Source organism: Tenrec ecaudatus, chromosome 14 (assembly GCF_050624435.1).
Source record: "Tenrec ecaudatus isolate mTenEca1 chromosome 14, mTenEca1.hap1, whole genome shotgun sequence".
Taxonomy (NCBI): domain Eukaryota; kingdom Metazoa; phylum Chordata; class Mammalia; order Afrosoricida; family Tenrecidae; genus Tenrec; species Tenrec ecaudatus.
Window position 1 is genome coordinate 62,330,396 of NC_134543.1, and position 9,029 is coordinate 62,339,424.

General features: G+C 33.5%; 1 long non-coding RNA gene across 1 annotated transcript in view; it reads left to right on the plus strand.

The window, feature by feature from the left end:
• LOC142425772 (uncharacterized) overlaps positions 1-7,618 on the plus strand; it is a 131,138-nt gene extending 123,520 nt beyond the window's left edge. Inside the window, exon 7 of the long non-coding RNA XR_012779698.1 lies at positions 6,316-7,618. This is a non-coding gene — a long non-coding RNA (uncharacterized LOC142425772). The remainder of the gene's footprint in view (positions 1-6,315) is intronic.
• The last annotated feature ends 1,411 nt before the right edge of the window (positions 7,619-9,029 follow it).

Sequence of the window (9,029 nt, forward strand, 5' to 3'; positions counted from 1 at the left end):
ATGGTTTCAAATATCTTTAAGGTAATTATTTTGAGATCTGTTATCAGTTGCATAGACTATTATTAAGTGACTTAATACATGAAAATAAATTCACTAAACTCAAATCACTGTCATCAAGCTGACTCCATCTCACAAGAACCCTAAAATACAGAGGAAAACTGCTTCTGAGCATGCATATTTTAGTGGGATAGCAAACCTCAGCTTTCTCCTACAAGGAGGTTGGTGGGTTTGAACTGCAAGCAGGCTAGCATGTAATCCAGCTAGGCTACCAGGGTATCTTGAAATATAAATTCTTACTAAATGATTTCTAAAGAGTAAAAGTGAAGATAATTTTATTGTAATATTCAAGGTATAAATCCAACTACAAAATATTTGTATATATTATTGTATACAAATCTTTGATGAAATATAAAATAAATCAGTTAATATATATTCTTTTAAAATTCACTCAAATTGAAATACATGTGAAATGAAAACAAAGAGGAATTCAAAATTAGATTATCTTGAAAATTAATCAGGGATCTAGAAGCATTTAATGAAGAAGGGATAACATCCTTAATTATTATGACAAATGCCATACAGCAGACATAGTCAAATTAATGTTGTGGTATAAGAAATAGTGAAGACTAAAGCTTGAGAATTATGAAGGCGCAGACTAGGGGTCAATTTAAGAAATGAATATGCTGGACATGAATTTAAATAGAATTGTGTGTTTGTTTACCAGAGATTTTCTAATATAGAGGTGACCCCTTTCAATTATGCTACAATATATCTATATTTATTAGCATTAAATGTAGTATTCTGATTTCTACAAAATGAAATATTCTACTATTATATAGTTCTATTGATAAATATATAAATGTGTTACTTTACTCAACAATTAAATATTTACCTAATAATTTAGATTCAGAGATCAATTTAACCAGTCATTGGATATTCTTGAGTTCTTCATAAAATAATATAACCTAAAGTAATTTACTTTATGTTAATTTTTTATTATTCAAACATAGCAGAAGGATAATTTTTTACCATCATGGAAAATATTTCATTCTTCTAGCTAGAAAATAACTAATATTATGAAGCATTGCAACTTTACATTTTAGTGCTTCTTTTTGTTCTTATTTACTTTTTATGAAAATAAACTACATACTGATTATTTCTAAGTAAAATCTCCTAAAGAAAGGAAAATAATGTTCTTAATAAGCAACTTGTATTTCACCTTTGTAATTGAAATAATCTCAAAATAGCTAGCTTCTAATGAGTAGAACATTAAAACTGAACATCACTAGCTTATAAATGGTAACCTTTTATTTTAATATCTTAAAGTAATGTGGATGTAACAAGTCTAACAAATCTACATCATCACTTTATGTCAATTCTGTTGTAATGGATAGCAATTATGCTGAACTTTCTGCTGAAAGTTACAGTTAAAATTTTTCTTTTTCTGAAATAAAATTCGGTGCTGTGACAGCTGCAAGGGTGAATCATTTCCATTTTCATAATGCTTGACTATTGTGCAATAGACTTCATAATGTTTCAAAATATTCATATTGATGCTGGAAACAAGTACTTTATTGACTTTTATTGAATGATGACATTCTCTCTCCTCTCCTCCTCCTCTTTTTGGTTGGAATTACCTTTATGAGCTGGGTTTGCCCCTTTCCCAATACCTATTTTTATTATAAAAGTATAGTCATCTAACCATACATCTTCTTAGCAATTAAAGTATTAAAAGATAAAAATTAAGTTAAAGAAATAAAAATATTTCTCAAACATTTAGCTTTACATAAATGATGTATTTCATCATTTAGTATAGGTGTAAATAAGCTGATAAATACTCTACTGGGCTCTGTGTTTGTTTATTTTAAATGCATGGCACCTATATTCATACTATAGGTTTTGCTCATCTTAATCAACTATAGCCACACAGATGGTATTTTTACTCATCTGGGGGCATTCAGATGAACCTAAATTACATTGCTAGTGATTCCATTTTCTGAACATTTATTTCACTGATACAAATACAAGCACCCAATTTCAACAAAACTTTCATAACACTTGCACAGTATTCTTACTATATTAAATTTTAGTTGTATAGGTGGGCGGGGTTCAGGGGACGGATGGAGAGAAAAAGAATTTAGTTGTATTAAATCACAGTTACGTGAGCTTTACTTAAATATATATATATATATATATAAAATATATATATCAAGTGTGAACAAAAACAATATACTTATAATATTATAATTCAAGACTTGTAGTGATCTGCAATATTTTCTTACCATAGCTTTTAGTTTCTGATTACACTCTGTTATTTCTCAATGTAATTTACATTTCCTTTTCAAAAGTATTCTTATTATTAGTAGTACACAAGTAGTACACAGGATGATACTTTAATTCCATTACTTCTTTTCCCTAAGAAAAGTATTTAATGTAAGACATGTGATATTTTCTCTGACAGCTTAATGCATTGATTTTTACATGATCAAATAATTTAAGAGAAAATTGTAATATACCATCACAATTACATAATCTTCTGTCAACTTGAGCAAAGGGGTGGAGTCTAGCCTGTAAATCAGGTTGCAGCTTGATGACCTCATTTGGAGGCATGACAGAAATACATAGTTCACTGGAGGCCAGACCCAGACTCTCTCTGCCTTCCCTTTGCTGAGACACTCAGAGCGCTGGAGAAGACATATTGGGACCTGGACAAGTGTTTATATGCTTCCACTGCTACTGGGTCCACAAGATCTTTTATCCACTGGCATGTGATCTTCCTGCATTTGGCATCATTGCAAGCTTTGTGACTCTCAAGAGGAATTTAAGACTGGTATCGGATATATGGGCTAATAATGGACTTATCTGGACTGGGCTGGCTGTTTTTCTGAATATACAATTGCTCTTTTATATAAAACACTTTCTTACCCACATGAGTTTCTATGAATTTGTTTCTCTAGTCAACCTGGACTAACACATATACATAATTAGCAATTAATTTATAATGTGTTGTAGTAAGCCTTCTAGAAAACATACTGTAAATATTTGCATTGTGTGTTCTGCCTTGTTTTTATGTGCATGTGCCAATCTTATTCTCTTAATGGACAAAAACAGGAACATATGCAAAATTTCACATAGACATGTAATACCAACTCGTTTGCTCACATGCATAATTTATTTAAAAGTATCCTTAATATACTTAAACCAAGAATTTCCTCTACATCTAAATAGCTAGAGTCATGCTTGTTAGAAGTGTCCCCGGAGGTCTCCAAGGACACAGGTTTTTAGGGAACCTAACTGCTCCATGTTTCCCCTGGGAACAAATGCTGGGTTCCAGCTGCCGACCTTACAGAAAGCAGCGGCGCACTTAACCATTACAAAAGCAGGACTCTTCCATTATAGACATCCATTTATGTCTACCTGAGCATTAACTGTTACATGCATGCACTTGGCATGGGCAAGATATGTCATGCAGAATCTCTTAAAGCAAGAGATTTTAGGACAAAAATATAAGATGGTAGTAATTTCCACTCTTAAACTTAACTTTGAAGGTTGTATATAGTGACTACTGATACATTAGACTCCTCCTATTTTTGATGTGGAATTTTTTTCTCCTTATAGAAAATAATTTTTAAAAAAACAACCCAGAAGAATATAATGAATCCCACTTAGAAAAAAGCACTATATCCCTGAGGAACTATTGAGGAGCAAAACCAGGTGCTGGCAGTCTTCTTCAGGAGTCTAGGCCAGGAGTTCCTTGTCTTCTCTCCCTGCTCAGCTCGGGAAGAATAGCCCTTATCGCTAGATTTGGGGAGAGATTATTTTACTTTTTATCATCTTCTATATGAGAATCATAATAAAAACTAATATGCAATGGAAAGCTCACCTCCCTTCCAATGAAGACTCAGGTAGATTAAGTAATAAAACTTTGAAGCAAAACATGAAAATTCCCTGTAAAAATGGCAAAGCTTTATTTTTTTAATTCAGAATCGCTAATAGTGTATCACATGCTATTTAAAATTTGTCAGCACTGCAGTGATCCTGATGAAATTACAATATATGTCAGTGGGAGAATTTTATTAAGTAAAATCACTTTTGTGTTAAGTATATTTTCCATCCCCTCCAGAATTTTACCACCTGCAAAAACAGCATATTATTTTATCTTGGAATAAAAGAGTTCTATTTGTCCGAAGGTGACAAGGCACTTGGGTGGTAGAATTATTATTTAAAGTACCAGCTTGACATTAGCATAAGACACAAAGAAGAGAAAAAAGTTAACTTAAATAATATAACCAAGAGAGTTGGAAAGTTAGCTGCTGTTGTTGAGCTGATTCAGACTCATAGTCACCCAGTAGGACTGAGGACAACATGGCTCATTCCCTCCCACACCATCCTCCCCACTGTTGCTGATTTTGAACCAGTGTTGGAAGCCACTGTGTCAATCTAGCTCATCAAAGATCATCCTCTTTTTCACTGCCACTAGACTTTACCAAAAATGGTGACCTTTTCCAAGGTCTGGTGTCCTAACAATATATCCAAAATACACGAGAATCTCATCATCCTGGTTCTTAGGAGCCTTCTCTCTGTACTTCTTCCAAGAAAGATTGGTTTGGTCTTCCGGCAGTTTATGGAACTTTCAGTGTTCTTTGGCAGCACACTAATTCAAATACAGTCTTCCTTATTCAATGTCCAACTTTCATATACATATGAGGTGATTGAAAATAGCATGGCTAGGGTAGGGGCATCTTATTCCTCAAAGTGATGTTCTTGCTCTTCAACACTTTACAGATCTTTTGCAGCAAATTTACCCAATGCATTTCATCATTTGATCTTGACTGCTTCTTCCATGAGCAATAATTGAGGCCCTAAGCAAGACATCATTTTTGACAATTCGTTCCCTGGCCCCCATTCTGTTTTTCATGGTTTTACAATGAGGTCCAGTTTTAAGGAGTGGTTCATATCCTCTGGGTGTATGCTGGCCATGTTCATGATGCTCATTAAGCCTCTTATTTGGATATTAGAAAATATTTTAAAATAATTCCTTGTTTAGTCGTTTTTATCAAATCTCTATAAGGGAACCATTTGTGTCTATGAAATAGGATTATTTAAAACTGAAGACATATACTTACCTATCCCATAATAAAGGGATATCATTGGTGGTGCCAAATACACTTTGGCCAAGAGCAGAGAATATTAGAAAAATATTTACATGTGTTATATTAAGTATGCAAAAGCATTTAACCGTGAGAATCACAACAAACTGTGGATAACATTGTGAATAATGGGAATTCCAGAACACTACATTGTGCCCATGAGAAAACCAGTACATAGACCAAGAGGCAGTTAGAATGAAAAACAAGAATAATGCATGGCCCCCAAATCGTGAAAGATGCATGCCAGGGTTGCATGTTTTACCATATTTACCCAATCTCTATGCCGAGTAAATAAGCTGATAAACTGATTACTAAAGAAAATGCAGCAACAGAATTGGAGGAAGGCTCATTAAAAACCTGTGATAAAAGATGACAAAATCTTGCGTGCTGAAAGCCAGGCTTTATAGCACTTGCTCATGAATATCCAAGATTGTAGCCTTCAATGTGGATTACAACACATGGCAAAGAAAACCAAAATTCTCATAACTGAAACAATAGACAACATCATGATGAACAAAGAAAATTTTGAACTTGTGAAGATTTCATTTTGCTGAGATCTATGATCAATGCCAATAGAAACATCATTCAAAAATCAAAGGTGTATTGCATTGGGTTAATCCATTGCACAAGACCTAATTTAGAGTGTTAAAGACTATGCTATTGCTCTGAGGACTGAGATATCCCCAACTAGGCATGTTTTTTTAATCTCTTAATGTGCAAATAAAAGATGGACGGTGACTAAAGAAGACTAGAATTAGTGCACTTAAACTGTGTCATTGGAGAAGAATATTGAATATACAGGTGTACCTTGGTTGTTGAATTCAATTTGTTCCAAATTGGTGTTTGAAAATAAAAAGTTTGAGAACTGAACATATTTTCCCATGAGAAATAATGGAAAACCAAATAGTACGGAGTCATGATAATGATATTTTATGCAAATAAAACACACACTAAAGCTGATGAACAATGATGAGCATTTTAATTCACTGCCACAAGCACTATATGCTGTGTGAGCAATAGTAGGATTCAGATGGTCACTCTGTTGTGTCCACGATATTTACTCTTGGCCCATACAGGTTTTATCAATTTAGAATTTTGGTTTGATTATTGATCAAAGTTACTAACTGAGCTGGGTTTTTTTTTTAATATTATTTTGTTGTTCCAGAAGTGAAAAATTCTACCGTGGAGCCATTTGACAGTCAAGATATTAGCAGAAGAACAAACAAATCTATCTTGTAGGAAGTACAACCACAATGTTGGTTAAGCAAAAATGGTGAGACTTTGTTTCATGTACTTCGCATACATATTATTATGGGAATATCAATCCCTGGAAGAAGATATAAAGTTTGGTAAAGCAGAGATCAGTGGAAGAGTAAGACCCTCCATGAGATCACTTGGCACAGTTATGGCAATCACAGGCTCAAGCAATTACGAGAAGAGTGTAGGGCCATGTAGTGTTTGCTGTGCACTGGGGAACTATGAGTAAGAGCCATCACCTCAGCACTTCACAACAAGAACAACTACTCTCTGAGGTTAAATACTTCAACCATAAACAAAGCATATTGACTTTCTAAAAAGATTCAAACAATTTCATTCATTAGCCTTGGAGAGGAAATATATTTTGTTTCCTTTTTGCACTCATTAACTACTAATGCTTAAAATCTTGCAGTTTTTATATATTGATTAATAATAAATCACTCCAAATCTTAAAACTAAAAGCTCACTGCCATCAACTTGATTCCAACTCATGGTAACCCTACAGAACAGAGTAGGACTGTCTTTTTTGGTTTCTGAGACTGTAAATCTTTCTCCCATGAAGAAGCTGGTGTTTTGAACTGCTGACCTTGTGGTTAGCAGCCCAGCATATAGTCCACTTTTTCACCAGGACTCGTTTCCAAATTTTATGTAGGTGAAATACAACTAGCATTTATTATCTCACACAGTTTCTGTGGCCCAGGTAGTGAGAAGTACTAAAGTGACACAGGGTCTTGCATGAGGTGGCAATCTAGATGCCCACTGAAGCTTCCGGCATCTCAAGACTTGACTTACGTCAGATAATCTGTATTCAAGAAGTTTTACACACAATTATTACCCGAGTGTGTCTGTTCAACTCCGATTCTTGGATGTCTCAACTCTCTATGTAAGACTCTCTACAGGGTTGCTTGAGGCTCTTCATGTAAACTCACCAAGTGAATAATTCCACAGAGCACAAAGTGGCCATAGCCTTTGACTAACAAGACTCAGACTAACATAACATTATTTATATAATACCCTGTTGGTTATACACATGAGCTTTGGGGGGAGGGGAATGTTTATAAAATAGCACAAATGCCAGATGATACAGTTTATTAAATGTCCCCATTGGAAGATATGTTCAATTTTCACCATGAAACTAATATCAGTGTAATTTCAAAATACTCTAGACTATTAAAGTGCTCTTCATTTCTATCAGAATTTTCCAGATTACACCCTTCAGATAATTATTTTAAGGGATTTCAAAATACCCTTTCAACAATTCTTTCCCATAATTTCTAAATAAAATGATTCAGTTAGTCAGTTGATTTATCACACATACATCACTCTTTTTCTCTTTGCTGAGGAATTATTTTAATCTACTATTACACATACACACTAATCCTCTAGCATTTGAATCATTTCTATATTCTTAAATCCAGCTTGTTTTGCTCATTAAATACCACCAAGTAAACTAATGATCTCTACCAATTTGTACGCATAACATATTTTTTTCAGTATGACTACGTGTCTTATATTTTTTCTCAGAAGAATGTAATCTTTTAGAATTCATCATATCTGATACTCTTTTGTACCTCTCATTAAAGCACGAATGGTAGTATTGAGCTTATGAGGTACACAATAATATGTATATATATATGCAGCTGAATTACTTATGCAAAAATAACTGTCTACAACATATCAGATAATGCTCTGTTCCAAAAAAAAAAAATAAAAGCATCCAACTTATTTTCCCGTGAGGGAGAAATAATTCTTCAGATGCATTATTATGCTTTCCTTTCACTATTTAACCTATATTATTCCAATTATTCCATTATCTCCAGCCAAATCATGATGAAAAATCTTTAAAATTTCAGGTTGATCACAGTATCTTAGAAAAATTAAGTTCTGTAATATATATTTTTAAAACTCCTTTTCCACTCAATTTTACTTTGTTCTTAACAGGTTTCTTTTAAACTTGAGCTGCTATTTTCAAAAAGCCTTCATTCTGGGGATGTTGTCATAACTCAATTAGAAGTGACAGCCCATTTGAAATTCCAATTCAACTTTAGCAAATTACTCTACCGAACTTCCTTCAGGCTGCACTTTGATATTAATTAGCACACATATCATGCAACTAAAGGAAGATGAGCGTTTCATGGTAAAGATTTTTCTTCAAATTCAGTGTAACACTTTATTCATTTTCAGTGACTTTGAGGTTAACTTTAAAAATGGTTTTAAACTATTACTTTATTTTCTTAGTTGCATGACATAAACGTCTGATTTTGCCTTTAGTTAGTGGTCAATATTATTACTACCCCGAGTCTAAATTATTATTTCATTCTCAGAAAAACAATGTCATAGAGTTTAATGTGTTTCAAGCTCGTTACTCAATTCAGTGCTTGGTGTCAAGTATATAATACTGTAGAGTATTGAAAACATCAGTAACATTTTTGAATTCTGGAGAAAAAAGTCTGTTAAACCTTTCTAGAAATTTATCGGAGCAGATGTATTTCCAAGATGGACAAATGCTTAAGTACGAACCTTTTAGTGACAAAGTAAGTGGTTAAAGAAAATTCTCACAATCAACGTCCAAAACCTCACTCCCTGGGACTATATGAAGCCCAGTAGCTACTCTGACAAACA